Genomic DNA, 25,534 nt, shown 5'->3' with positions numbered 1-25,534 from the left:
ACCGTTTACCAGGTGTGGTACTGCTTGACTGACAGTACCTTTTCGTGCCATATCAGCAGGGGATCTCGCATGCTATTTAACACATTTGCTGGATCTTTTACTTGACTGGTACGACTTTCTCGTACGCACCCAAGGATAATTTGATGTTCACATTCGTATGGGCCCTTTTAACGTTAATTAATGTTACGAAGGATCACTCTTATTTTTCTTTGATTTTTATAGCGACTGAAGGTTCAAATGGTTCAAATGGCTCTGAGCACTATGGGACTTAACTTCTAAGGTCATCAGTCTCCTAGAACTTAGAACTACTTAAACCTAACTAACCTAAGGACATCACACACATCCATGCCCGAGGAAGGATTCGAACCTGCGACCGTAGCGGTCGCACGGTTCCAGACTGTAGCGCCTAGAACCCTCGGCCAGAGACTGAAGGGGGATTTACATCCTGAAAGCCGTATCTTTTGTTAGATTTTACGCAAATAAAACATTGGTCGAGTACAACTGGAGGGAATTTATTAATCATGGAAATGTTTAGCAACAGCTGTGTCCCACGAAATGTATTATTATGTCAAAATAGATCGCTCGCTCCAGTGTGAAAATGGAAAATTTCGGTTTGGTTTAAGTTATTGTATTGTTGTTTGTGAAAAGTTGTAGCCCATGAGCAGATGATGTTCATCCCTTCACCTCACCAGAATTCCTCGAAGGTCGGCAGCACCCTTCCGACCCAGCCGCCCACACGACAGCGTCTCTTCCAGACGCTGGTCGCGGAAGCTGAAGCGACGTGTTGATGGGTAATTTTTTTGCATCAGGTCGCGTGATGAGCGTCCGCCAGTAATTACGAGGAGCGTTGTTTACCGCGGCTCCGTCATGGGCGCGCACGGGCTCAGCGCCTGACGGGCACCGCTCGGGGGTTGACAGCAGCCGGCCGTGACGTAACGCCGCCGCCGCTGCCGCCGCCGGCCGCGTATATATTGGCGCCGGGACGCCACACCGCCGCCGCAGACCTCCGCCGCCAGCCGTTACCACCACATCGCCCACCAACAGGTGAGTGGCTGGCCTCCAGCAGCCTCAGCGCGCCGCCGACCCCGTCCTGCCGCCCTCCGGCTTCGCCCTCCAGCATCGAGCTCGTACAATAAAGTCACAGTACTCCCTACGGAACGCGTAAGGCGTCCAACCGAAAGCTTCACATATTGGCGTACATGCTAAGACAATGCCCGTAGCTAGCCATTGGACAGCTTTCGGAAGCCCCATACTGTTGGCGTAGCCTATACACTGCTGCTTACATTACAGACTTTGCTGCTCATTCTTCGGCACCACAGATTGCCACACAAAGTTGTTATTGTACTGCCACGGACTTAAAAACTGTCCACAGCGACATGGCTAGCCTACATCAGATGCACATGACTCCTCCAGTCTTCTTATTGGACATGAAACGAAAGCTCTGAGGTTAACGATTTGAATATGACGTGGTACCCAAGGCTGTCGATGTCAGTTGGTTCAGTCCCCAAGCGGAGCACTTACACGCAGAAGAGTTGAAGAAGCTGGTTCACTATTACGAAAAGTGCATAAAATGAGTAAAGATTGTGAAGAAAATCCTCGTGAAATTTCCGACCTTAACCACTAGTCCCTTTATCATGCAATGAAGGCTTTCACGTAGTTGCTAATGAGTCTTCGGGCCTGCATGGCCATTGCCGAAGAAACTTTTTGGTTCCTGACGTTTCATCCAGAGCTGTGCTGGCCACCTTCAGAGGTGCTCCTAGCGCCGCTGAGTCTTGCTGACTATTCGGTGAAGCAGCTCTTCAATTGGCATCACCAGGCTGAGTGCACCCCCTACCAATCCTCCCACTAAGGAAAAACCCTTGGCAGTGCCAAGAATCGAACCCGTGTCTTACGCCTATACCGTATAGCCTACTGATTCTGCTTTGGCCAGCTGTACTGATAAGTTTTATCAACATCAAGCAGGAAAGTTACTACGTCGAAAAACACGATAGTAAAGGTCACTTGTTCAGAACTACAATCTTCATCGAGTCCAATAATGAGCTCAAAGTGCTTACTTCTCAGTTAGTTGTGTCCGAGAACCTTGATTGCAAGATAAGTAATTTAGTGAAAGTACAGGATGAAACATCCCCTTAGAAAAATTTATAAATGACAGTGCTGGAAAACCTCTACGTTATTTGATTTTCAAACTGCTGAGCAAAACTGAACGTACTCAGACATTCCTCTCTTTACTTATTCTGATCAACACTAAACTGACACAAGTTCTTTTTTTATTTTATTTTTATTTTTTTAGCGCAACGCAAGCTGACTTTCAATAATAACTACAAAAGAATGGCCCTGACTAACAATAACCTATACCTTTCATGAATCACTACCTCAAAAAAATTCTTCGTTACTCGAACTATTGCAATTCAGCGAGCGCCAATACTGCCAGCTAAATGAAAGAGTCTAACTACTGAGGGCAGTAACTACTGATAGGCATAGTTAGCAAATGAAAGAGTTTGATGCAGAACAATGTATTTACCTTAATAGCGTTCAATAGTCATTATATATACATATCAGTTCATGACATCCAGTCTTACAAATTTCCTTCTTCTGACGGACAGACATTCAGATCGCCCGCTCTCAAAACTCTGCCATCTCTCTCCCCACATCCACCAATGCTGGCGACTCAGATTCAACTGCTCAGGGCTACGCGTTGTTCACATCCAACTGCCCAACACTACACTAGCGAATATTCCATCAATGCCAACCAGCCACAGACTGCACACAGCACAGTCAGTGATTTTCATACAGCCTACTTACAAGGAAAATTATGAACTCTAAAGGTAACGTATGACACACACACACACACACACACACACACACACACACACACACACACAAAGCTTTCGTCGTTGTTTACCGTATAGCTTGGTACTTTTCATTGGCCAGCTGTGCGGAAAGATATTGGCAGCATCAAGTAGGAAAGTTAACTGCACTAAGTCGAAAAATACGATAGTAAGGGTTCGGAGCACCTAACCCCGCACCAACTTCTATCTATAAAAAACGACCACAGCTCGGACTCGCACGCTACCATCGCGGGTTGCTAACTGGAGCCCGACTTTGCTCCGTCACCCGGCTGACTAAACACACGCAGGGAGATAACCAGCTGCTCGCGTTCTTTTTGCGAGATCGTCCGGCTATGTCAGTCTGCTACGTTTAACAGACAAATAGCGATAAGTAAATCTTGTTTACATAATATTCACGACCTTGATGCCCGTCCCGCTAATCTCAATAAAATTACAAGAACAGGAATGTGGGACACAGTAATGGGGCGAGCACTGCTCTTATGATGTAATTTTCACGTCAACTGCATGTCACAACAGGATTGTAGTATAAGTTCATATAGCTACATGGTTTTTGGCGATGTGAAGAAAAATCGGGAGAATGTCTAAAGTACGGGATTCACAAACGGTGCGGTACACATACGCCATATCTCTGGTTTTCTGACTTTCATTCGTTCATGTAATTTCTTAAATCAGTGTCAACTGTTTAATTTCCACACGATGGAATAATTAATATTCACATGACATTCGCATCTGTAAATGATCATTGTCTACAGATTCTGTTTTCCAGAGCAAAAATTATTTCTCAGTAGGAACGCAGTCTGCCCCTAATTAAGGATTCTAATGCACAATAAAAGAGTAGCGCTAAGCTTCAAGGCTGCCGGTTCGAATCCGGATAGTGCAAGTAAAGGTCAACACCAGTATTTGACTAGGAAGGAGGGGGCTGCTCCTGGAAGTACACAGCACACTCAAGTCCTGGATTCGACCTCAGGTCATACCGCAATGTCTCGTGGAGTGAGTGCATGAGGACTACTGATGATAATCAGTCCGTCGAATAGAGACATTAAAATTCGGTAACACCTAAGATGCTTTTCAAGACAAAAAATCTATTTCCAGAATGAATTATTCACTCTTCAGTGCACTGTGCCCTGATATGAAACTTCCTGGCAGATCAAAACTGTGTGCCGGAATTTTACTCGAAGACGGAACTTTGCCTTTTGCGGGCAAGTGCTCTACTGCCTGAGCTACCCAAACACCACTCAGGACCCGTCCTCACAGCTTTACTTCCTCCAGTACGTCGTCTCCTACCTTCCAAACGTCGCAAGAGCTCTTTTGCTAAACTTGCCAGACTAGGACTCCTGGAAGAAAGCTTACCGCAGAGACATCACTTAGCCAAAGCCTGCGGGTTATTTCCAGAATGAATTATTCACTCTGCAGCGTATAGTGTGCGCTGGTATGTAACGTCCTGGCAGATTACAACTGTGTGTCGGATCGAGACTCGAACTCTGGAAATTCGCCTTTCGCGGGCAAGTGCTCTGCCTACTAAGATACCCAAGCACGAGTCATGAGCCGAACTTACAGTTTTACGTCCACCAGAAGAGCACTTTCCCGTGAAAGACAAAGATCTCGACTTCGAGTCTCGCTGAGACCAGCAGTTTTGATCTGCCAGGAAGTTTATTGGTCTATTTGCTTGTATATATATATATGCTTACTCTTTCTTCGTTTAACATTCAGTATGAACAGAATATTATCCAAGACTGTGCAAGCACTTATCAATGTCATCCAAAAGATACAGTTACACATATGACTCTTCAAAGTAGATTGGATAATGGAAATGGCAAAACTGATCTATTAATACACTCTCAAGAAAACAATGAGGAATGTTCCACTATGCATTCATTCTTAGTAATCAACACAAAAAAATGGTCGTATGGAATGATTGGCTGGAGTCCATCAAGAGTGATTTTTGCCCGGCTGGTGCAAGTCTTACAACTGGGCTCTACTTCGGCGACTTTTGTGCCCCTAACCTATTTCAGTTACCCAACCGGGGAAAGAGGATGTATAGTTTAACATAGAATCTGAACCACGTGTCTTTCCTGACATATCTTCACATCACTGAGAGATGTAGGCTAGGGTAAAGGCAGACAAACACATTGAGTTTCGAGTGGGACTCGATCCCACGACCTTTCTATTTCCGGCCATGCACTTTGCCGCTCCAAGCACGACAGTAATCAGCGCAACAATTTAGTCAGTGCCCTTCATCTCTCCTACTGATAACACGTCAGGCGATTGGAATGTCGTCAGAACTGGTACTGGCTGACAGCAGTTAACAGACGCACGATAGCGGATACGCTGTCTGATGAAAGGTATCCTGACGGCCCGCTGTAATGCCGAATTAACCACCCGATGTGACGAGAGGCCAGTATAATAGCAAGCGAGGAGTATTGTGTTGTCAGTAGAGGAGTAGAAGCAGCAGACTCTGGCTCTGAGCACTATGGGACTTAACTTCTGAGGCCATCAGTCCCATTGAACTTAGAACTACTTAAACCTAACTAACCTAAGGACATCACACACATACATGCCCGAGGCAGGATTCGAACCTGCGACCGTAGCGGTCGCGCGGTTCCAGACTGTAGCGCCTAGAACCGCTCGGCCACAGAAGCAGCAGAATGGGTCGGTCAGGTAGACTCAGTGACTTCGAATGTGAACTAGTCTTTGGATGTCACCTGAGTAACAAATCCATTTCAACTCTTCTTAACCTGCCTAAGACGCTTGTTGGTGATCTGTCTATGAAATGGAAACGCGAAGGAATAACTATAGCTAAACCAAGACCATGCAGACCTCATGTACTGACGTAAAGGAACCGTCTAGCATTGAGGAGGGTGGCTGTAAAAAGCCGCATGTAATCAGTGGAAGTAATCACTCGTGAGTTCCAAATATCCACCAGCAATCTTGTTAACACAATGACTGTGCATAGGGAGCTAAAAGGAACGTAGTACATTGGTCGATCATCTCCCCATAAGCTATACATTCGTGTATTCATTGCCAAGCGACGCTTGAGGAGTAAGGAGAAACGTCACTGGACATTGGATGACTGGAAAATGATTTAGAGTAATCTCTATATGCATAAATGATTTGGAGGACAGGGTGGGGAGCAGTCTGCGGTTGCTTGCTGGACGACCTAGACAAGATCTCCAGTTGATGAGATGATTGGCAGCTAGCATGTTCGGGTACTGTGTTACTAGTATCCAGCTTGACACAGTCAAGTCGTTTAAATATCTGGGCGTAACGTTGCAAAGCAATATGAGGTGGAACGAGCATGTGAGAACTGTGGCAGGTCGACTTCGGGTTGCTGGGAGAATTTTGGGATGGAGAGTAAAAGGGACCGCATATAGGACGCTGGTGCGACCTATTCTTGAGTACTGCTCGAATGTTTGAAATCCGTACGAGGTCGGATTGAAAGAAGACATCGAAGCAATTTAGAGGAGAGCTGCTAGATTTGTTACCGGTAGGTTCGATCAAAACTTAAGTGTTACGGAGATGTTTCGGGAACCCAAATGGAAATCCCTGAAGGGAAGGCGGCGTTCTTTTCGGGGCACGCTATTGAGGAAATTTAGTGAACCGGCATTTGAAGCTGACTGCCAAACGATTCTGCTCCCGCCAACATACATCGCGAGTATGTACCGCGAAAATAAGATACAAACAATTAGGGCTCATGGGGAGGCGTACAGACAGTCATTTTTTCCTCGCTCTACTTGCAAGTGGAACAGGAGGGAAAATGACAAGTAATGGTACAGTGTACCCTCCACCACGCACCATACCGTGGCTTGCGGAGTATCTATGTAGACGTAAATGTAGATGAGTGAATCACATTGTATCCTATGGTAATCCTATGGAAGGGTTTGGGTTTGGCGAATGCCTGTAGAACGGTACACCTCATGTATAGTGCCAAGAATGGAGTACGGAGGAGGTGGTGCTATGACAAGTGCGTGTTTTTCGTGGTTAGGCTGTGGTTCCCTTAATCAAGCTTAAGGAAACGCTAAATGTAGATGGGTACGAGCTCGGAGACGATGATTGTATCAGCACGATAATCCACCCTGTCATAAAGCAGCATCTGTGAGGCAATGATTTGTGGACAGTAACATTCCCGTGAAGGAAAATGGTTCAAATGGCTGTAAGCACTATGGGACTTAACATCTGAGGTCATCACTCCCCTAGAAATTAGAACTACTTAAACCTGAGTAACCTAAGGACATCAACACATCCATGCCCGAGGCAGGATTCGAACCTGCGACCGTACCAGCAGCGCGCCCGTAAAGGAATCGTCTGTCCAAAGTACAGACTTCAGCCCAGTGGTACATCGTTGGCATGAGTTAGAACTTCTATTTCGTTCCAGACAACAGCGTCCATCATCATTACCTTCTTTGGTTCCGGCTCTTTAAGAAGAATGGGCTGCCATTCCTCCGCAGACATTCAAATACTTCACTGAAAGAGGTTCCCAGTAGAGTTCGAGCCGCCATAAAGACAAAGGGTGGACACACGCTGCATTAATGTCCACTAATTGGTGTCCGGAAACTTTTGGTCAGATAGTGTATTTTCTTCGGGTTATGTCGTGGGTACCTAATGCATAGGACATTGTAGTTATATGATCATGTAGATACTGCGCTTTCTACTTACTGCCCCTCAAGCGCTGGAGCTGAATACCTCGAATCGGTTAATATCGCCGCTGTCAAGCGAAGTGCTGTGGGCAACAAAGCGTTGATGATAAGCGTCTCCGTTAACCATTGAGCATTGTAGCAACGGATAGGCGTGTCACAGTGCAGAAAATCACTTGTTAATTCAATCCTAAACAAGAACGACGAGCGAAGAACTATATCGTCAATAATCATCTAACTGATATTGGATACAAGTCCCCCTCCCCAGCTCAGAGCTGATATCACAGGACTCAGTGTTCACCACGAGATAAAAAACACCGCTATTGAACGTTTCCATAATGTAATAACGCTACCTTAACTGATGAGTCACGAAAAATGTGGTTCACGCCGATGGCAGACAACTGTTACGCCAAAACCACATGAGGGGCTGTATCCACTAGCCAACACGTCGCCGTTCAGGAAAAAGTAGGTATTGTTTCCGTGGGATTAAATAATGCCTTTAATATGTCTCGCACTGGCAGTGGGTGCGTGAAGACACTGTACGACGCTTTGATTTTTTGATCAGAAAGGCCCTGTTGTTCTTAAATTGTGGAAAAAGTTTTGAGGAAGACACCACAGACGAGAGGGTGTTTGAGGTCAGCCAAATCTTCCGAGTCTGATCTATTCAACCCTTGTGGAACAGCTCTGCATACTTTAAACCCAGTTCCAACCGATCCCTGTGAATTCTGGGCAGGATTTGAGCTACCATTAACGAGGATGCCATCCAAGCGGTTTCGGTGTCTTGTACAGACTTTACCGCGTCACTGCAGTTATCATGGCCAAAGGGCTTCTACATGCTGCTGCACATGTGTTTTTTTATTGGTTGCTCCTAAGTGTATTTAAGTGTAGGTTCTTATCCAAAATTTTGTAATTTTTGCGTGCAATGACAGTCCCAGACAGGAAGCTAGGGCAACTAAACTGAACGTTTGTGAGATGCACAGTTCCACTCCTTGTCAGCAGATTTGTATTTTTTCACAAGGCAATCTCTGATACCAACAGTATGATGCGTATATCGAGTTAGTAGTTGCTTGTTTCCATAAAGTCAGTAAGTTATCCAAACTGTCTTCTTTATTGAAGATACAGCTGCTCACTCAAGATATGGATACCCTCTACAAGCAAGAGATGGTCATGGTCTCTTTTGCTAGGGTTCAGTAGCCCACTGGAAACGATGCTACTGTTATCTTGCAGAACAAGAGAGATGTGTCTCGAATAAAAAGGATATAAGGCAAGGATGCAGTCCTTCTCCTCAACTATTTAACTTTTTCCCTGGCGGAAGGGAAAGGAACGTTAAGAAGTAGGATTAAAATTCAGTTTGAGAGGATATCAGTGATAATATTCGCTGATATTGCTATATTACAGGACCTGTTGCGTAGGATGAGTGGTCTATGGAGCGCAGAATCTGTACTGACAAGAAGAAAGCCACAGTTTCTGCCATCTGATTTGGCTAATATTTGGTAAGTAGCTTCAGTACAATCTAAAATGAAAGACGAAAATATTTTGAGTCAACACTTTCCCCCTGCCCTTTTTTTGAGAATACAACCCCTAAAGTTCATGACACGCATTAGATTAAAAATTGACACGGTCTATACATAACCGAAAACTGCGCATGTTTCGTCGTCGTATGTGAGGCTCACAAACGCATATTTTCGTAGAAATTAAAGAAAGAAACTGATACAACTGCTGCTTATGTACCCATATGGTAAACGCTGCTCAAGGAAAGTGCCGCTGGTGTAGCGACCAAGGCATCTGGCTGTGGAGTAGAGGACCTATGTTCGATTCCGAGATGTATTCTGCAGATTCTTTATTTGTATTCTGAATTGGTAGGAATAGGAAGTTTAATAATAACAAAGCATGGAAATAAATTTTTCAAACGACGAGGATTAGGACAGAATTAAAATTTTGATCCTGGTTGCCTTACAATTGCTGTTTTATTAACTCTGTTGTATGTCCTTACTTTCTTTCGAAAAGCAACTTGGACGGTACTAGTCATATGAACATTCGATGTAAATATACTCGCGGCACCAAAAACATCTAATAAATGCAATCTTCGCGCAACTACACCGTTTCTTCCGAAGATTTAGTGGAAAACAGACTTGATTTATGTTTACAAATATTTCTCTTCTGGAACTAATTTTGTTGCTTTCCTTGCGTAAGATAACACCACCTGAAAAATCGGTGCTGAAAGCTGATCACGAATTGTGCTATGAAAATTTGTTGCATCGGTGCTGTTGTGCAATTCCCGCTCGGTTTCAAAATGGCTCTGAGCACTATGCGACTTAACTTCTGAGGTCACCAGTCGCTTAAAACTTAGAACTAATTAAACCTAACCAACCTAAGGACATCACACACATCTATGCCCGAGGCAGGATTAGAACCTGCAACCGTAGCGGTCGCTCGGCTCCAGACTATAGCGCCTAGAACCCCACGGCCACTCCGGCCGGCCTGTTCGGTTTCCAAAAGCGCAGTCAGTTTTGAAACCTCTCAATAAGGTTCTATACCGAGAAGGCTGAGAAATTTACTTGCCTCTCAGTTACTATTTCTTATTTATTACGTTATTAAATCTCTTATTCCTACCAACCCCGATAGTGAAAAAACTGCAAAACGCATCTGAGAAGCAAACACAGTTTCTCTGCTCCCAAGCCAGATGCCTTGGTCACTATACCAGTGGTGCTTTTCTAAAACAGCGTTTACCTTATGGGCACACCGGTAGCAGTCGTAACAGTTTCTTTCCTCGGTTTCCAGGAAAATACCCGTTTGCGTTCCTCATATATGATGATGAAAAATGCTCAACTTTCAATTATCTATCGATCCTGTCAATTTTGAGTCTACTACCCGTCATGAAATTCAGAGGTGTTTTTTTTTTCAAAACAAAAGGGTGTTGACCCACAATATCTCAGCTTTTCATTTCAGAGTGTACGTAAGCGACCTACCAAATATGACGCCAATGGGTTGTCCCGGTCTGAAGCCTTCCCCTTGTGAGAATAAATGAAAGAAAGTAATCAGGAGAAGCAGAAATGAAATGAACAATTAACTTGGAATCAAAACTGGGGACACCGTAACAGACGAAGTGCAGCGGTTCTGCTGCCCTGTAATGAAAGTAATGCATGCCGAACTAAGCAAGGAGGATATAGGAAGCATTAAACATTCCTTGCTAAAAGAAGTCAACCAGTATCAAAAGTAGACCTCGATTTGAGGAACAAATTTCTGAGAATTTACGTCTAAAGTGTAACATAGCCTGAAGTGGACAATGAGCTGTGGTAAATAGCAGAAAGAGAACAGAAGTGGTTGAATTGTGATAAAAGAGGAAGATTAAGTGGACTGATAAAATAAAATATGAGAAAGTTCTCTGCGAAATCGGCGAGGAAAGGAATATGTGAAAACACTATTTAGCAGAAGGCAAAGGCTGATAGGAAACGTGTTTAGACACCAGGAAATAACTTACATAATGCTAGACGGAGTCGTAGACGGCAAAAACTGTAGGAGAAGAGAAATAATATAATATACCTAACAAATAAAGGAAGAAATTCTGTGTAATGGCCACTTTTAGATGAAGAGATTAGTACAACAGAGGAAACGTCAAAAATGTCTGGAAACTAACGAAAACAGGATTTACACCTCTTACCATCCAGTTATTCACAGCGTACAAAATGGAGATTTTGTTTTGCCTTTTCTTGATGCTACAACAGCATGCATAAAATATGCTTGCATTCACATGATATGTGTCACAACTGCATTCCCTCAGCTAGCTCTATTTCCAGATATGCAACTGTTGCTGAGTTGACTTATTCAGCGAAACAACATACCTGTCGAAATTCTAAAATTGGTACCAGTAGACACATTCATTTATATCTTAAATATCAACGAACATCTCTGAAACAATAGCAGTCTGAGCAGTTGGTTCAAATGGCTCTGAGCAGTATGGGACTTAACATCTGAGGTCATCAGTCCTCTAGAACTTAGAACTACTTAAACCTAACTAACCTAAGGACATCACACACATCCATGCCCGAGGCAGGATTCGAACCTGCGACCGTAGCGGTCGCGCGGCTCCAGACGGTAGCGCCTAGAACCGCTCGGCCACTCCGGCCGGCAGTCTGAGCAGTCAGTGGTCAAGATGCTCTATCTAAAACCGACGCCACCAGGCTACCCGAGAGAGAAGCATAAGAACTTAGCACGTGACTTAAGCTGGAAGGCTTTGACGGTCACCTTTATCCGCTCCGTGCAAAGGATTTAAATAACTAAAATGATTCTGTGCCATTGAGAAGTTCCCTAGACCTCGTCCATCACTGTAGTGTTACTGATTCCGGTCAGTAATATGGGGTGAGACTGCGCATTGGTTGAGGAGCTGTACTGCTTTTCGTAGGAATGGTGCTAAATTCGAGGCAGCTAAATTAGGGTATTCTGCGGTTCCCTGTGACCACTTCACATGAAAGGCCAGAGGATACATACACAACGTTAGTCGTTTCTGGCACACTCTCTTGCAAATGAGCTCTGTTTTTAAAAATTTATTACTTTAGACACATCAACAGTGAAAATAGCAGAAATTCGCTTAATAGTCCATTGGATTACTGGAGTCTTGATTAACAATTCCAGTCAAAGGGCCCCGCTTTTACATATTCTTGAATGACGGTAACTAATAGTAACCTTGCCTTTTAACTGGAATCTTAATCTGTATTCTACGTATTTAATGAGGTTAACATTAAGGAAAAATAGTGTTTCTCAAAGTTTAACAAGTAAAACCCAATCCAAGATCGCCCGGCGGTTGAGGCAAATTACTCATTTTCTGGTGGAAAGAAGTTAAAATCTCCACTCAAGCATCACAATTTAGATATCCTGTCATTTTGCTAAACACTTTAAGGCAAGCGTAGTGGAGCAGTCTCTGTCCGGACTATATGGGGCTGTTGGTCACCCGGATAATTGAAAATCCGGAAAATATTGAACTTTAAAGAAAATTAGTTGACACGGGTCCAGTGCTATAAACACACATTTATTGTCACATAAAGATAAAAATTTACATTATTTTCACACAAATGTTAATCAGATATAGAGAAAAAAAGTGATTTGTATACATTGAAATACTTATCAAGTTTCCCTTGAGACAGATTCGTAGTTAGTTTGTGTACAGCATGATCACCTGGGTATTTCACCAGCCATAATTCGGCTGAAGCAGTTCCATCCTGACGTTCCAAATAAATCTTTATTTTGTTGCCCTTGTGAGTGTCACAAAGTGCAAATTTCGTCAGATAATCCATCATCACTATCGTCACTGCAGACGAACAAACGGCGTTAATTTCGTCATTGGAAATAGTACTTCCAGCGTCACCTTCTTTTCGCAGTCAATCATTTACGTCATTAACACCAATTTCTGAGCTTCCTGGCATGCTGTTGTTCCAGTCTGACATTGCTGGAGTGCCAACACCGGATTCAGCAGCAATGTTTGTCAAAAATCCTTTTTTTTATCAATTCTGTACATCACATCCAACCTTTCGACGAAGGCCATTACCAGCTTCTTTCTCCGTGATATCAGTCTACACTCTTACCAAACGGAGCAGTACAGTACAGTGCACCTCAATGTCAACTTGGTCACTGACATCTGGCGAGGATTTGTGTAGAGCGGTTGATCGAATTTAATGATTCTCGCCGTAGATTGTTGCCGCTATTACATGCAGAATATAGAATACTGGCACTAATTGTACTAAAAGAAAGAAAGAAAGCCCGGCCTGGATAAAGTCGGATAAACGAGATTCGACTGCGCCGGAATTTCGGCTTTGAAAAGAATATGGCCGACTTCCATGTATATCGTTGAGCTTTCCTAACCCTTGCTCTGTATCTAATGAAATCCTCATCGGGGCATTAGATATTAATATTTTTCTTTAAAATTCCCTATTGAACCTGTAGACGCTGCTAAGTAAGGACATTCGGTACTAATATTGCAATTACAATACACAAAAATTACCTCACGTATAGCCCTGATCTGAGCGGGTATCTCGAGTAGTGGAAGAATGTCCATACATTTCTTCGCAGTAAGATCGGCTGTCTGGAAACGATACTACGATCGAATTTCGATGAGGCTGTTCCCCCTGACTTCATTTTCATGAGCAAGTGCTCTTATTCTCAAGGAACCGCTCAAGTTGTTGAGATTCGGAGAGCGAGACTGTCAAACAGATGGAGTACCTAGGTTATCTGACGTACACGAGCCCGCACAGAAAACATGAGCGTCCACGAGAGATGTGTTGCTCAGAGAACGCCCCCAGTTTGGTTTCGGCAGTATAGGGAATTCTCATGAAGAAGGAGGGTCACTATCTACAGACAGAATTTTTACTATGGTCACACTGAATGAGATTTTTACTCTGCAGCGGAGTGTGCGCTGATATGAAACTTCCTGGCAGATCAAAACTGTGTGCCCGACCGAGACTCGAACTCGGGACCTTTGCCTTTCGCGGGCAAGTGCTCTACCATCTGAGCAACCGAAGCACGACTCACCGGGCGTGAGTCGTGCTTGGGTAACTCAGTCGGTAGAGCACTTGCCCGCGAAAGGCAAAGGTCCCGAGTTCGAGTCTCGGTCGGGCACACAGTTTTAATCTGCCAGGAAGTTTTATGGTCACACTGTTTACTTACCTGATACCTCCCTGTGTATAATGTTCATAAACTCGGTGTACCCTCTGGCTTTTCAGAGAATCCTTAAATGCCCCAGTGGGTACGGAAACATTAATAAAGCAAATTCCTATGACATGATTGACTGGGAGTCCTTCAAGAGGCACGTTCAGCCGCCTGTTGAAAAGTTCTTTCAATTGGAGGCCACTTCGACGGCTTGCGCGCCTCTAAACTGTCCCAGTAATTCTATTGGGTAGCGAGGACCTACTGTTTAACGTGGAATCTGAACCACTTGTCGTTCCTGGCAACTAGTCACATCACTGAGAGATGAATGTTAGCATAAAGACAGACCGAAAAATTCCGGTGTCTTATTGGGATTCGATCCCGCGACCTTACGGTCTCCTGGCACGTATATTACTACTTTCTTTTAATCTCATTTTGTTCGTTGACGTGCCATGACGCTTATTCAAGTTCATCGTTGTTCCATTGACTCAGTTTTCTTTTTTTCTTTTCTTTTTTTTTTTTTTTTTTTTTTTTTACTACAGAGGGCACCTAAGCCTCTGACCCCTCTGACTGAACATGCTGAGCTACCGTGCCGGCTGCCACTACACCACCAGACCCGACGGCAAAATAAATATAACTCAGTTTACAGTATTTCCTCAACACTTACACAACTCTTAAAATTTTTCTCATATTATTTCTTTATTATTTCTTAATAATAAGTCTCCTAGAATCAATTTGTAATGCTGATTCTGAAAAGTTCTTTCATTTTGTTGTATCACGTCAGCGTTTCTCACGACACAGACCACGTATTTCAAAGACTTAAGTAATTGAATCACAAATATTAAAATAAAAATCCAGTCAAGGTCTATATTTTTATAATTATTGTTTTTTCACTCACACTAAAAATATTACAAACAATTGTGTTTGCAACATTTTAAGCCATACGTAGCATTTAATTTTCAAACATTCTCTTTGTTTTCTTCCTCACAGAAATTCGCTTTAGGGTCCATCTTTAACATGCAGCAATAATCACCCACCATACTTTCATTCTGTCTCTCTTCGTACCTCTTCTCCACCTCCTTACCGTAGTAGTGGAAACGTTATCCTTGCTCATCACTACAATGTTCCAAATTTTCTGGAGAGCTGTTAATAAGTGAGTGTCAGAAGCAGATTTTAGCACTCATGTTAATCTCAGCTTCTTGAAATTTGTGAACATAATTCTGACAATGTTCTTGTAATTCGGATGCTTTTTGTTCCCTAGAAAATTTTCAGTAATATATCTGACAGAAGTCCATGCGTATTTTTCTCTAACTTTCATTGCATTCTCAAACTCGTGATCCTTTATCGATTTGTGAGATTTGAGAACCGACAAAAATTCCAGCTTACAATGTATCTTGACTGATAAATGGGAAGTTTGAGGGAAAGGGTGTTGTGTGATGTCCTTAGGTTAGTTAGGTTTAAGTAGTTCTAAGTTCTAGGGGACTGATGACCATTGATGTTAAGTCCCATAGTGCTCAGAGCCATTTGAACCATTTTTTTGAGAGAAAGGTACTTAAAGCATGATCCACATCGAGGAAGAATCCTTACCAACTACTTCCTCAAGCCCAGTTTCATATGATGTGGTGGAAGCAATAATGTGGCCTACATGCGGTTGTTACAAGATGTCTGTAGTCCGTGACACAATATGTTTCCGGTTTGGCCAAACCTTTACACGACAAGCATGGCTACCCAATTCCCACAACAAGTAAGGCTATTTAATGAACCTATCTTGCTGTCCTAATGAAATCCCTATAACTAAAACTGAGACAAACTTTACTGCATTATGAAAAAACAATACGTGATGAAAGGAAACTAATAACAGCTTCGAAATCTGCATGAAAATTTAATTAAGAACAAGTTTATTTTCAGTCATCTGCATGCAGATCGGTGTTGTCAACTGCTGTAGTAGTGGCGAAGTTACACGAAGTGAATTGTTGCATCGAGAGGTGGTGGACACAAGTCAGGAGATGCTACCGGGAAGGCACAGCAGAGGAGTCTGTAGCAGGTGTGTGCCGCGGCGCTGCTGGTTCATGCCCCCCCCCCCCCCCCCCCCGTCGCGGTCAAAGAGACATGGCGCTGGCTGCATTTCAGCAGCTCGTGGTGTGCTGCTGACCTTTGTCATCAGTCCACGCCTCAAGTAACTCCCCTAGGCACCTGCCACTCACGTGTTCTTAAACGAAACTACAGCTATACACGCCTAATAACATTGATTTAAGTCCAGCTCCGTAGTTAAGCAGTCAGCATTTCTGACTGTCATGTAGAGGATGCGGGTTCGATTCTCAGTGCTGTCAGAGGGTGTTTCGTTATAGAAGACTGGTACAAAGAGCACTAAGACATGTGGGACCGTTTAAAGAGATACTTGAACGACTCATAACGGTTCCAGAGTCTGTAAACAAGGGTCAAAGTTCCAAATTTGTGTGTGTACATGTGGAAACTTGACCTGGAAGAAACATCTTACCGAACTGCTTAAACAATTCAGTTCAGCTATTTTTGGTCTTCATATAAAAGCTGGTTTTGGAAATAAGCGAATCAATCGCCTAACATATTTTGCATTTTTACATTCAATATTGTCAGTGGTTCATAAAGGAATTCAATAGAATTTTTTTGTCATTTTCGCAATAACTTGAAAGTCTCACTGATGGTAAAGCAAGTTTTAAATCTGACCTAAAATCATTTCGCCTGGTTCACTACTTCTAGTCCACAGCCGAATTTTTATTTAAAAAGTGGTAACCTGTACAAAACTAGTAGTTGCATGCTTGGAACTGAAAAATAATATGTTCATTAATGTTAAATTTAGGTCAATGTGCCATTTAGAAACTTTTAGATGGCCCTGAAACTAATCATGCATACATATCCTGTAAAGTAACTCGTTCCACATCGTTTCGATAAAATATCGTTCAAATTATCTATGAAACCTCTAACTGACTAAGTAACTATCATATTTTGAGAGAGCCATGTGTCGACCACTTGCCCCTTCATGACACATTCAGTGTCACCACTGGCAGAGGATGGCACGGCAGGAGCTCAGCATCGCGCCAGGAGTACCTGATCACAGAGACAGTTTCGATCGTTCAGTGGATGGATCGCAACGTCGATCACTGAAGACGTTTAAGGAGAGATATGACGCACGGTAACGATTCAGAAGATTTTACCATCAAATTGAAAACAGTTCCAATAACCCATTTCGGGACAAGTTTTTCGGGACGCTTTCCTTGGTTGTAAGGCATTGGCAATAGCCGGCTCCGATCCATTGTCAATTGGGAACTCCTCTGTCGCATTACTAGCTGGTCTGGTATTTGGCAGTAACGAGCCGAGACACTATAACGTGCCGGATCTCGAACAATAACATTCTATCTCTCGTATCGTGCTCATATTATTGAAATCTGATATCTGTTGTTTCCTATATGTCATTCACTAGCTATTTTCGAGCATATTGTAGCCGAATGCACTCACTGTATCGACGTCAGATACTCTCACATTCAGATGTAATTTCAACACAATGTACACCCCAACAAATCTCCCTCCCCCTTCCCCCACCTCAGGTCGTTATGACTAATAAATTATTTAGGAAACAAGGCTTATATGAGTTTCCGTATCTGTGTGGAATATCATATAATGGCCAGAAACTTGCCACGGTGCAATTCTGTTGCGGTAAACACCATTGATAGACACGTCTGGGCCAAGTGGTAAAATCTGCTGTAGCAGATTATTGTCTTAATACAGGACATAGCATGCTCCACGAGAAGACCAAGATTATCACCATAGTTTAATCCTTTTTACCATATATCTGTCATTTACATTTCCCCTAATACACTGCCCTTCATCTGTTCATTAAAATAATTAAAAATACTTTGAGGAAGAATGAAAACGGTTAAGAGTAATGACATGGTGATGTGTGTGGTCTTGCTACTGTAAGGCGTTTGTAGGCTCCTAGTACTATTTTCTAGACAAAGGATTTGGATCCAGAAGGGACAAAAAACGAAAGCATTCGGGTTGAATACTGGAAGGGTCTAGAGACTCTATAGTTGAAGGGGGGTTGGTTGCAATTATGCTGGGAAAAAAAGCATTCATTTGAAAGTTGTTTCTTTCTTTCTTTTGGGATTGGATCTTAAAGGGCGCAATACCTATTCGGAAGCCAGGTAATCGTACTTACAGAGATTCAACATTTTGACGTTTTACGGTCTAGACCACTGCGATTACTGCTAATAAGACGCAACGAGGAAAGCAACAATTTCCCGTGACAGACCCATTGCGGCGCACTGCAGGATTTAGGGAACTGTTTATTTTGGTTCATCTCGCGGTTATACTGCGACCATGCTGGGATACTGATGACCCTGCGCTAGCCGTGTTTCCCGTAGGTCTTTCTGGACAGATTACAGTCATTCGCCTGAAAGAAACTCCGTCACGCATGAGCGCTACTTGCTAGCAGCAAGAAGTTATTTGGACCGTTGACACCAGCAGTTCACGACTTTCTGACTGACAGTTTTCAAGTGAGCAAATCTGATTTTTGAGGTCACCATATTGGTGACTGGAACAAATGGAACGTCGTCTCTCATGATACGAAAAAAAATATCTAGTACTGTGTCGTCTGACCAACCGTGGCCATTTAGGGTGTGTCAACGTCCATCTGGGATGAAAGAAACGACAAAAATTTTACAATATACTGTTTTTATTAAACAATTATACCAATTAATTACACAGTGTAAATAAAAAAAATTAAAGATAATTTTGACTAATTTACGGTTTTGGATCACTAATGCAGGACGGTGACACGAAAAACATGACATACGTCTAAAAGTTGATATGATGATGTAACTAGTCAGTATAAGATCTAGACAAGTTCCACCGAGCATTGTTTATACACGGTTAAACATGCAGTCCCAGTTGATGTTTATCAGCGTATTCTCACCTTAGTTCAAAAGTGTGCGTGTTTAATTTGTGTATGCCATTTCCTTTGAAATCGTTTTAGCTTCGTTCCAAGTTAGCGGAACAAACTTAATGTTTTGCATTCTTTTACCATAAGCTTTCTACTATTCAGTAGATGGCAAAACAATCTTACTAAGGGTAATTGTGATTAGGGTGAATAGCATTTGATGTCCTTAGTACTCTTCATGTTATGTAACAAATATTGATAAAACTGTATACTTTCAAACTATGAAATAACGAAATGTACGTAACACAGCCCGTTACATCGTCTACTTTGAAATTATAAAATACTTATGTCTAACCTATACGTTAGCGCCTTCATTTGTTTTGGCGTGTTTGTGTGAAATAACCGAATGTTGGTGTGTTAATTCTCAGACGTATAGTTCATCTCCTTTCGTAGTAAAATGGTATAGAAACATTGTACGTCTCACATGTAGTTTGCCAGAAATAACCAAGGATAGGCAAAGTAATTTTCGTAATGCAAATTTTTCAGACTTGCATGCTCTGGTGTGAGCAAAGAGTAACAAATAGTAGGGATCAAAATGGAATGATTGCATTTACTCAGCCGTAAGTAAGGCAGTTGGCAGTTTATTGGTATGATGCTAGACAAATGCAGAAAGTCTACAAGGGAAATTGTTTCAAAAACACTCATGCGACTCATCGTACAATATTGCTCTAGTCTGTGAGACCCATACCAAATAAGACTAACAGCGGATATTGAACGCACGTAAAAAATGGGCAGCACGAATGATCAGAGGTTTATTTGACTCAGTGGAGAGCATCACGGAAGTGCTTATAGGTCGGAACTGACAGAAAACAGATGCCAATTATCTTGCAAATTCCTGCACATAAACTTTCAAGAACCATTATTAAGTTACGTCCAGGATCATACTACAGCCTCATATATATCAGTCGCGTACGAATCCCGAAGACAAGATTAAACCAATTACACTGCCCATTCATGCATTTAAACTGTCTTCGTCCCTGGTCTCCATACACGGACGGAATGAGAAGCCCTAGTTGTGCCATGGAGTTCACACTCGTTTGTGAAGTGTGGATGTAGCTATGAAAGTGCTTAAAAATCCTGAAATGAAGGATTTTGCAGTAACACTGTTATTGGCCTCACTTTATGTTTATCATGTTTAAAACACACCACGAAACCAGATGTAGACGTTTGGAGATGAAAGTACATTAACTCACTGCAAAAAAATCGTTCTTTCAAGTAGAGAATGGATGGCCACTTTTTGTTTTTCATTGTACGGTGGTAACTGATAGGCATTATTTTAAGAAATACAACAATACTGATTTACGTATTTTCATTGATTTCAATACGTTTTCGGGCATTCACCCGTCTTCAGTTGGCATATGCGTATTGGCAGAAACAACAATATATGAAAAAGTGGCTGGTTGCTGTATTTCTTAAAATAATCCACAGCCACGGAGCTCAACAGCCAATAGAATGGGTGAACTATTCAGAGAACGCTGTTTTTACTCCCTATTACTGAGAAGTGACAAGGAAATGGCCTGTCTCATCCCAGAGAAGTGAGTAAAACGGGTCATCTTGCCACGTGTGACTTGGTATTGCATCTACAAGTGAAATAGGCGAATTTCTATGGGCAAAGGCGTCCTGTAGGCCTAGGACAACGAAAATGTTCAGATGCCAGTAGGGAGAACTGGCATATTTACTCGAGAATAACTTTATGAGGCAATCACAAATCGACTAATATTTTTATGTTGTTATGTTTATAAGTACCTAAGCTTATTGTATGACACGATTTACCACCTTCCCCACCATTTGCCGCAACTGCCATCTATTGCAAAAATGGTCAAAATGATTCTGAGCACTATGGGACTTAACATCTGAGGTCATCAGTCCCCTAGAACTTAGAATTACTTAAACCTAACTAACCTAAGGACATCACACACATCCATGCCCGAGGCAGGATTTAAACTTGCGACCGTAGCGGTCGCGCGGTTCTAGACTGAAGCTCCTAGAACCGCTCGGCCACGCCGGCCGGCCATCTATTGCAAAACGATGGTTGGTTGATTTGGGGGAGGGGACCAAACAACGAGGTGATCGGTCCCATCTGGTTACTGAAGGATGGGGGAGAAAATCGGCAGTGCCCTTTGAAAGGAACCCTCTCGGCACTTGCTTGAAGCGATTTACGGAAATCACGGAAAACGTAAATCAGAATGGCCGAACGTGAGTCTGATCCGTCGTCCTCCCGAATGTGAGTCCAGTGTGCTAACCGCTGTGCCATCTCACTCGGTGAAAACGACGGAGGCAAAGTTGTAGACCTAATAAATAAGTTGATAAGAGGTTGAAATCATCTGACAGAGCTAAATCAATAAAGTGTTTTAATAATTTTGTACAGTCTTTGGGTGCCAGTTGTAAGATGAGTTTCGAAAGATGAGGAGCTGCACTGGAAGTAATAGAAATTGTTTTGAAAACGAACAATATGTCGAACTATATAGCAAAATAAAAAGTACCTTTTGCATGTAGTCCTCCTTCCCAAGATATATCCATGAACAGATCTCGAAAAACTGCATAATGTACATTTTACTTTGCAGTTCACTGCCAGTTTGCAGAACACAGTCGACAACTTTGTATGCAGCAATGTTGACCCCGGTTGACAGATGCGTCGTCATGTTAGACTTCTCGGCGCCGCTGACTGCTGTTTGTACGTTGCTGCTGCTGCATCAGAACAGATAAGACAACAGAGGCATGTTAGCTCGTTAGCTGATTGCTGTGCCGCCTTGGGCAGCTACATTCTTGAGAACCACTTCTCCGTGGCGGATCTACTCCGACTCTTGTTGTTCGGTCCTAAATTCTGAATCACAACAGACTTTAGGAATTATCGAAGAGACTTATTTTCGATCTCTAATTCTTCACTTAGAAGCAGTACCAAGTTGTGCTCGACTCCTCTGCAAGTGCAAGACAAGAGTCTGAACTGTATTTTGGGCAGTTCCTCCGATACATTACAGCCATATACTTCGATGATATCAGAATGATGACACAACCCTTTGGTCTCTGGCATAGTAGGATTGCAGGCCGTTGCCTTCCTTACGTCAATCCGAGCGTGATCCGCATGTTGGTCTCTTATAAAGGACTGTGAGGTACGCTTTCTCATAGTTGTGAGGAAGTTACCCGCTTCTAGCGATCAGGGGATCAATAAGATAATCCAAGCTCGTCACTGTTTACTTTTCCTGTGCTTTTGCTATACAGCTACACGCGAATGCTGCAAAATTATCTTCAACAGATAAAAGTCTACCATCTCTCCAATAGTTCTCTAATATTGTGCTCAGAGTCCAATGGAGACGTTGGAAAGAGACATTAGTTGTTAACGTTGCTTAAGCTCATCAGTTGCCTAATTTTTCTTTCTTTGTTTGCTGTAATTTTGCAAAACTTAAAATGAGTTCTTTTTCTTTTTTCAGTCTAGCATCCATTCCATTTTTAGATTATGATGATGTTTTACCGAATTCTTCCTTCATATTTTTATTTCATATTTACTGTATTGTACGTGTGTGCGCTACGTTCTATTTAACATCTTCATTTAATGTAGAACTCAGACATAATGGAATAATAATGTTTGAGAGAAGCTTCTGGCTATGATTTTTGGGAGAAATATGCGAAAATATTATATTGCGGTAGGTGCAAGCAGTTATCTAGATTACACACTGGTCTTGTTAGTTGCCAAGAATGAACCCAAGTAGCGAGTAATAGAATTAAACTCTGCTGCGAGGTTAGACTGTAGTTTTCTTGCAGTTTCCACAGTAGTGGAAGACGTGGTGATGTCAACTGCTAAAATTTTCTTGGTGAAATATGAATCTATTTACTTCCGATTTATTTCTGTATCCGAACACCTATATTTTTTGCACTCAACTTTACCCGCAAAACCATAAAGACGTAGTCTCGCGATCAATAAAAATTAAAGTGGTAAGCAATAAACGCATCTGTTTGACTACGGAAAAGATAAGGGTAAAATAGTATTTCCTTTTCGTCGTGAAAATACGATATTGTAACTAGTCTCATAGATAAATTATGAATGTGGGAGCTGTAAAGTGTCATAATGCTCGTTCACAGACGTGCTACGCGTCTCGAGCACGTAGTCGACTATAGTTTCTCACATGCACTAACGGATAAACACGAACTGAAGGGAATGTCATATCACTGTGGTTCAAATGGTTCAAATGGCTCTGAGCACTATGGGACTTAACTGCTACGGTCATCAGTCCCCTAGAACTTAGAACTACTTAAACCTAACTAACCTAAGGACAGCACACAACACCCAGCCATCACGAGGCAGATAAAATCCCTGACCCCGACGGGAATCGAACCCGGGAACCCGGGCGTGGGAAGCGAGAACGCTACCGCACGACCACGAGATGCGGGCCATATCACTGTGTAGGACGCTATGTTCGGAGATAGAAATGCCGGAGATAGAAATCCTCTACCAAATATTTCCAGTTGGGAACACACGCACGTCTATTCTACGGGATTTTATGGAAAAATTGTAAGGTCTATAATCGGCCGACTGTCAGATAGACAGTATATCTTAGCTATTCAGCCAGGGAATCGAAAAAAAAGAAACCTATCAGATGGACTAACTGGCAGCCGTATACACTAAATACATACCGTGTGTATCGTCGGCATGAAATTGTGAACCTGCCGATAACATGCGCCTAAATTTATCCTTGACGTCATCAATGTGGCGTACATAAGAGATTCATGAAAACCCAGTATGCGTAAAATATACGCCATAACAAGAATTAAAGTCATTCGCATGACATCACTTTCGTTAGCTTCGCCAACTCACAACCAGTCACCCTTCAAACACACGCAGATCTCATCGTACGCCACAGATCACACTATCGCCACAACTTGCAGTGAAAAAATAATAATAATTACGCACAACGACTATTGTCAGTGCTTCGTTCTACGCATGATGGCAAATGAATGGCACCACACGCCACAGCATAATTACTTCGCAGGTCAAAGCCAACGTTCAGTATCGACAGACCTTATTATTTGACTCATACGAACAACTAGATGCACAAACCCTACGTTTTGATGTTTCTCACTAGTAAAATGATGTTTCACCAACAAATTTCGGTTGCACGTAAGTTTTGGTGACTGTTCTCTTGTTTGTAAAGTAAAATAAGTAGTTGCCAGTATATTGTCACGTATTTCCAATTGGGATATTTACCGAGCTCGCTGAGATCCTGCTGAAATTATCTGAGGTAAACAGTGGGCCGAGTGTCAACACACCCATCGTGACCAGTTGGGCAGGGAATGCAATCAGTAAAATGATAGAAATAAATAAATATATATACGAAGACAGTAACTTGTTCTCGATAGAACAGTTGCTGCTGATGACCGTGCAGCTGTTTCCCTGGAGTAAATGATGACTAACTGACAACCTCAGCTGCCGACAGGTGTTGTTGATATACCTCGATGTGGACAGCTGAAAATGTGTGCCCCGACCGGGACTCGAACCCGGGCTGGCTCAGATGGATAGAGCGTCGGCCATGTAAGCAAGAGATCCCGGGTTCGAGTCCCGGTCGGGGCTCACATTTTCAGCTGTTCACATCGAGGTATATCAACAACACCTGTCGGCAGCTGAGGTTGTCAGTTAGTCATCATTTACTCGAGGGAAACAGCTGCACAGTCATCAGCAGTAACTGTTCTTTCGAGAACAAGTTACTGTCTTCGTATATATAGTTAAAGGCTACCCAGCCATTGACCTTCGTCTGTGTCAATGCGCACAGGTTGCCCAAACTCTTACGGGAATCGCCAAAGCGTGCGCGAGTAATGAGTGGGTGGGCAAATGTCTATAAGGTACAATGCATATATAGAATTGTGGACAGCTGGGAATGTGAGTCTCACGGGAAGCGTGCAAGGGATAAGTCCCTGCAGTCGCGCTATTCATCTGTGTTCTCGGTAGCTCAGATGGACAGAGCATCTGCCATGTAAGCAGGAGATCCCGGGTTCGAGTCCCGGTCGGGGCACACATTTTCAGCTGTCCACATCGAGGTATATCAACAACACCTGTCGGCAGCTGAGGTTGTCAGTTAGTCATCATAAATAAATATGTTGCAGATAGGTTCTGCATCACACGACAAGTGCGATGGCACTATTGCAATCGTGTTTAAAATCACACCATAAAGTGGTGGCACAACACCCCTTATGATTTAGGCATTTACATCTACATGGATACTCTACAAATCACATTTAAGTGCCTGGCAGAGGGTTCAACGAACCACCTTCACAATTCTCTGTTATTCCAATTTCTTTCCGTACGAGCTCTGATTTCCCTTTTTTATCGTGGTGATCTTTCCTACCTATGTAGGTCGGTGTCAACAAAATATTTTCTAATTCGGAGGAGGAAGTTGGTGATTGGAATTTCGTGAGAAGATACCGCCGCAACGAAAAACGTCTTTCTTTTAATGATG

The 25,534-nt window shown here is 42.7% G+C and overlaps 2 protein-coding genes and 1 non-coding gene across 4 annotated transcripts in view; 2 read left to right on the top strand and 1 right to left on the bottom strand.

The window, feature by feature from the left end:
* Nucleotides 1–25,534, top strand: part of LOC126187429 (neuroparsin-A) — a 147,825-nt gene that overhangs the window by 13,684 nt on the left and 108,607 nt on the right. Inside the window, exon 2 of one of the 2 annotated variants that reach the window (XM_049928502.1) lies at nt 810–1,044. The gene's annotated coding sequence lies outside the window, so the exon portion shown is untranslated. Of the gene's footprint in view, nt 1–809; nt 1,045–25,534 lie in introns of those variants that run through there. The other variant, XM_049928503.1, reaches the window with a different exon arrangement.
* The window catches only part of LOC126187427 (uncharacterized), a 216,718-nt gene that overhangs the window by 157,281 nt on the left and 33,903 nt on the right, over nt 1–25,534 (bottom strand). The gene's annotated exons all lie outside the window — the stretch shown is intronic.
* On the top strand, nt 25,016–25,090 carry Trnat-ugu (transfer RNA threonine (anticodon UGU)). Its single transcript has one exon. It is a non-coding gene; the product is annotated as a tRNA-Thr (tRNA).

Source organism: Schistocerca cancellata, chromosome 5 (assembly GCF_023864275.1).
Source record: "Schistocerca cancellata isolate TAMUIC-IGC-003103 chromosome 5, iqSchCanc2.1, whole genome shotgun sequence".
Taxonomy (NCBI): Eukaryota; Metazoa; Arthropoda; class Insecta; order Orthoptera; family Acrididae; genus Schistocerca; species Schistocerca cancellata.
This window is presented reverse-complemented; position numbering and strand designations above follow the sequence as displayed.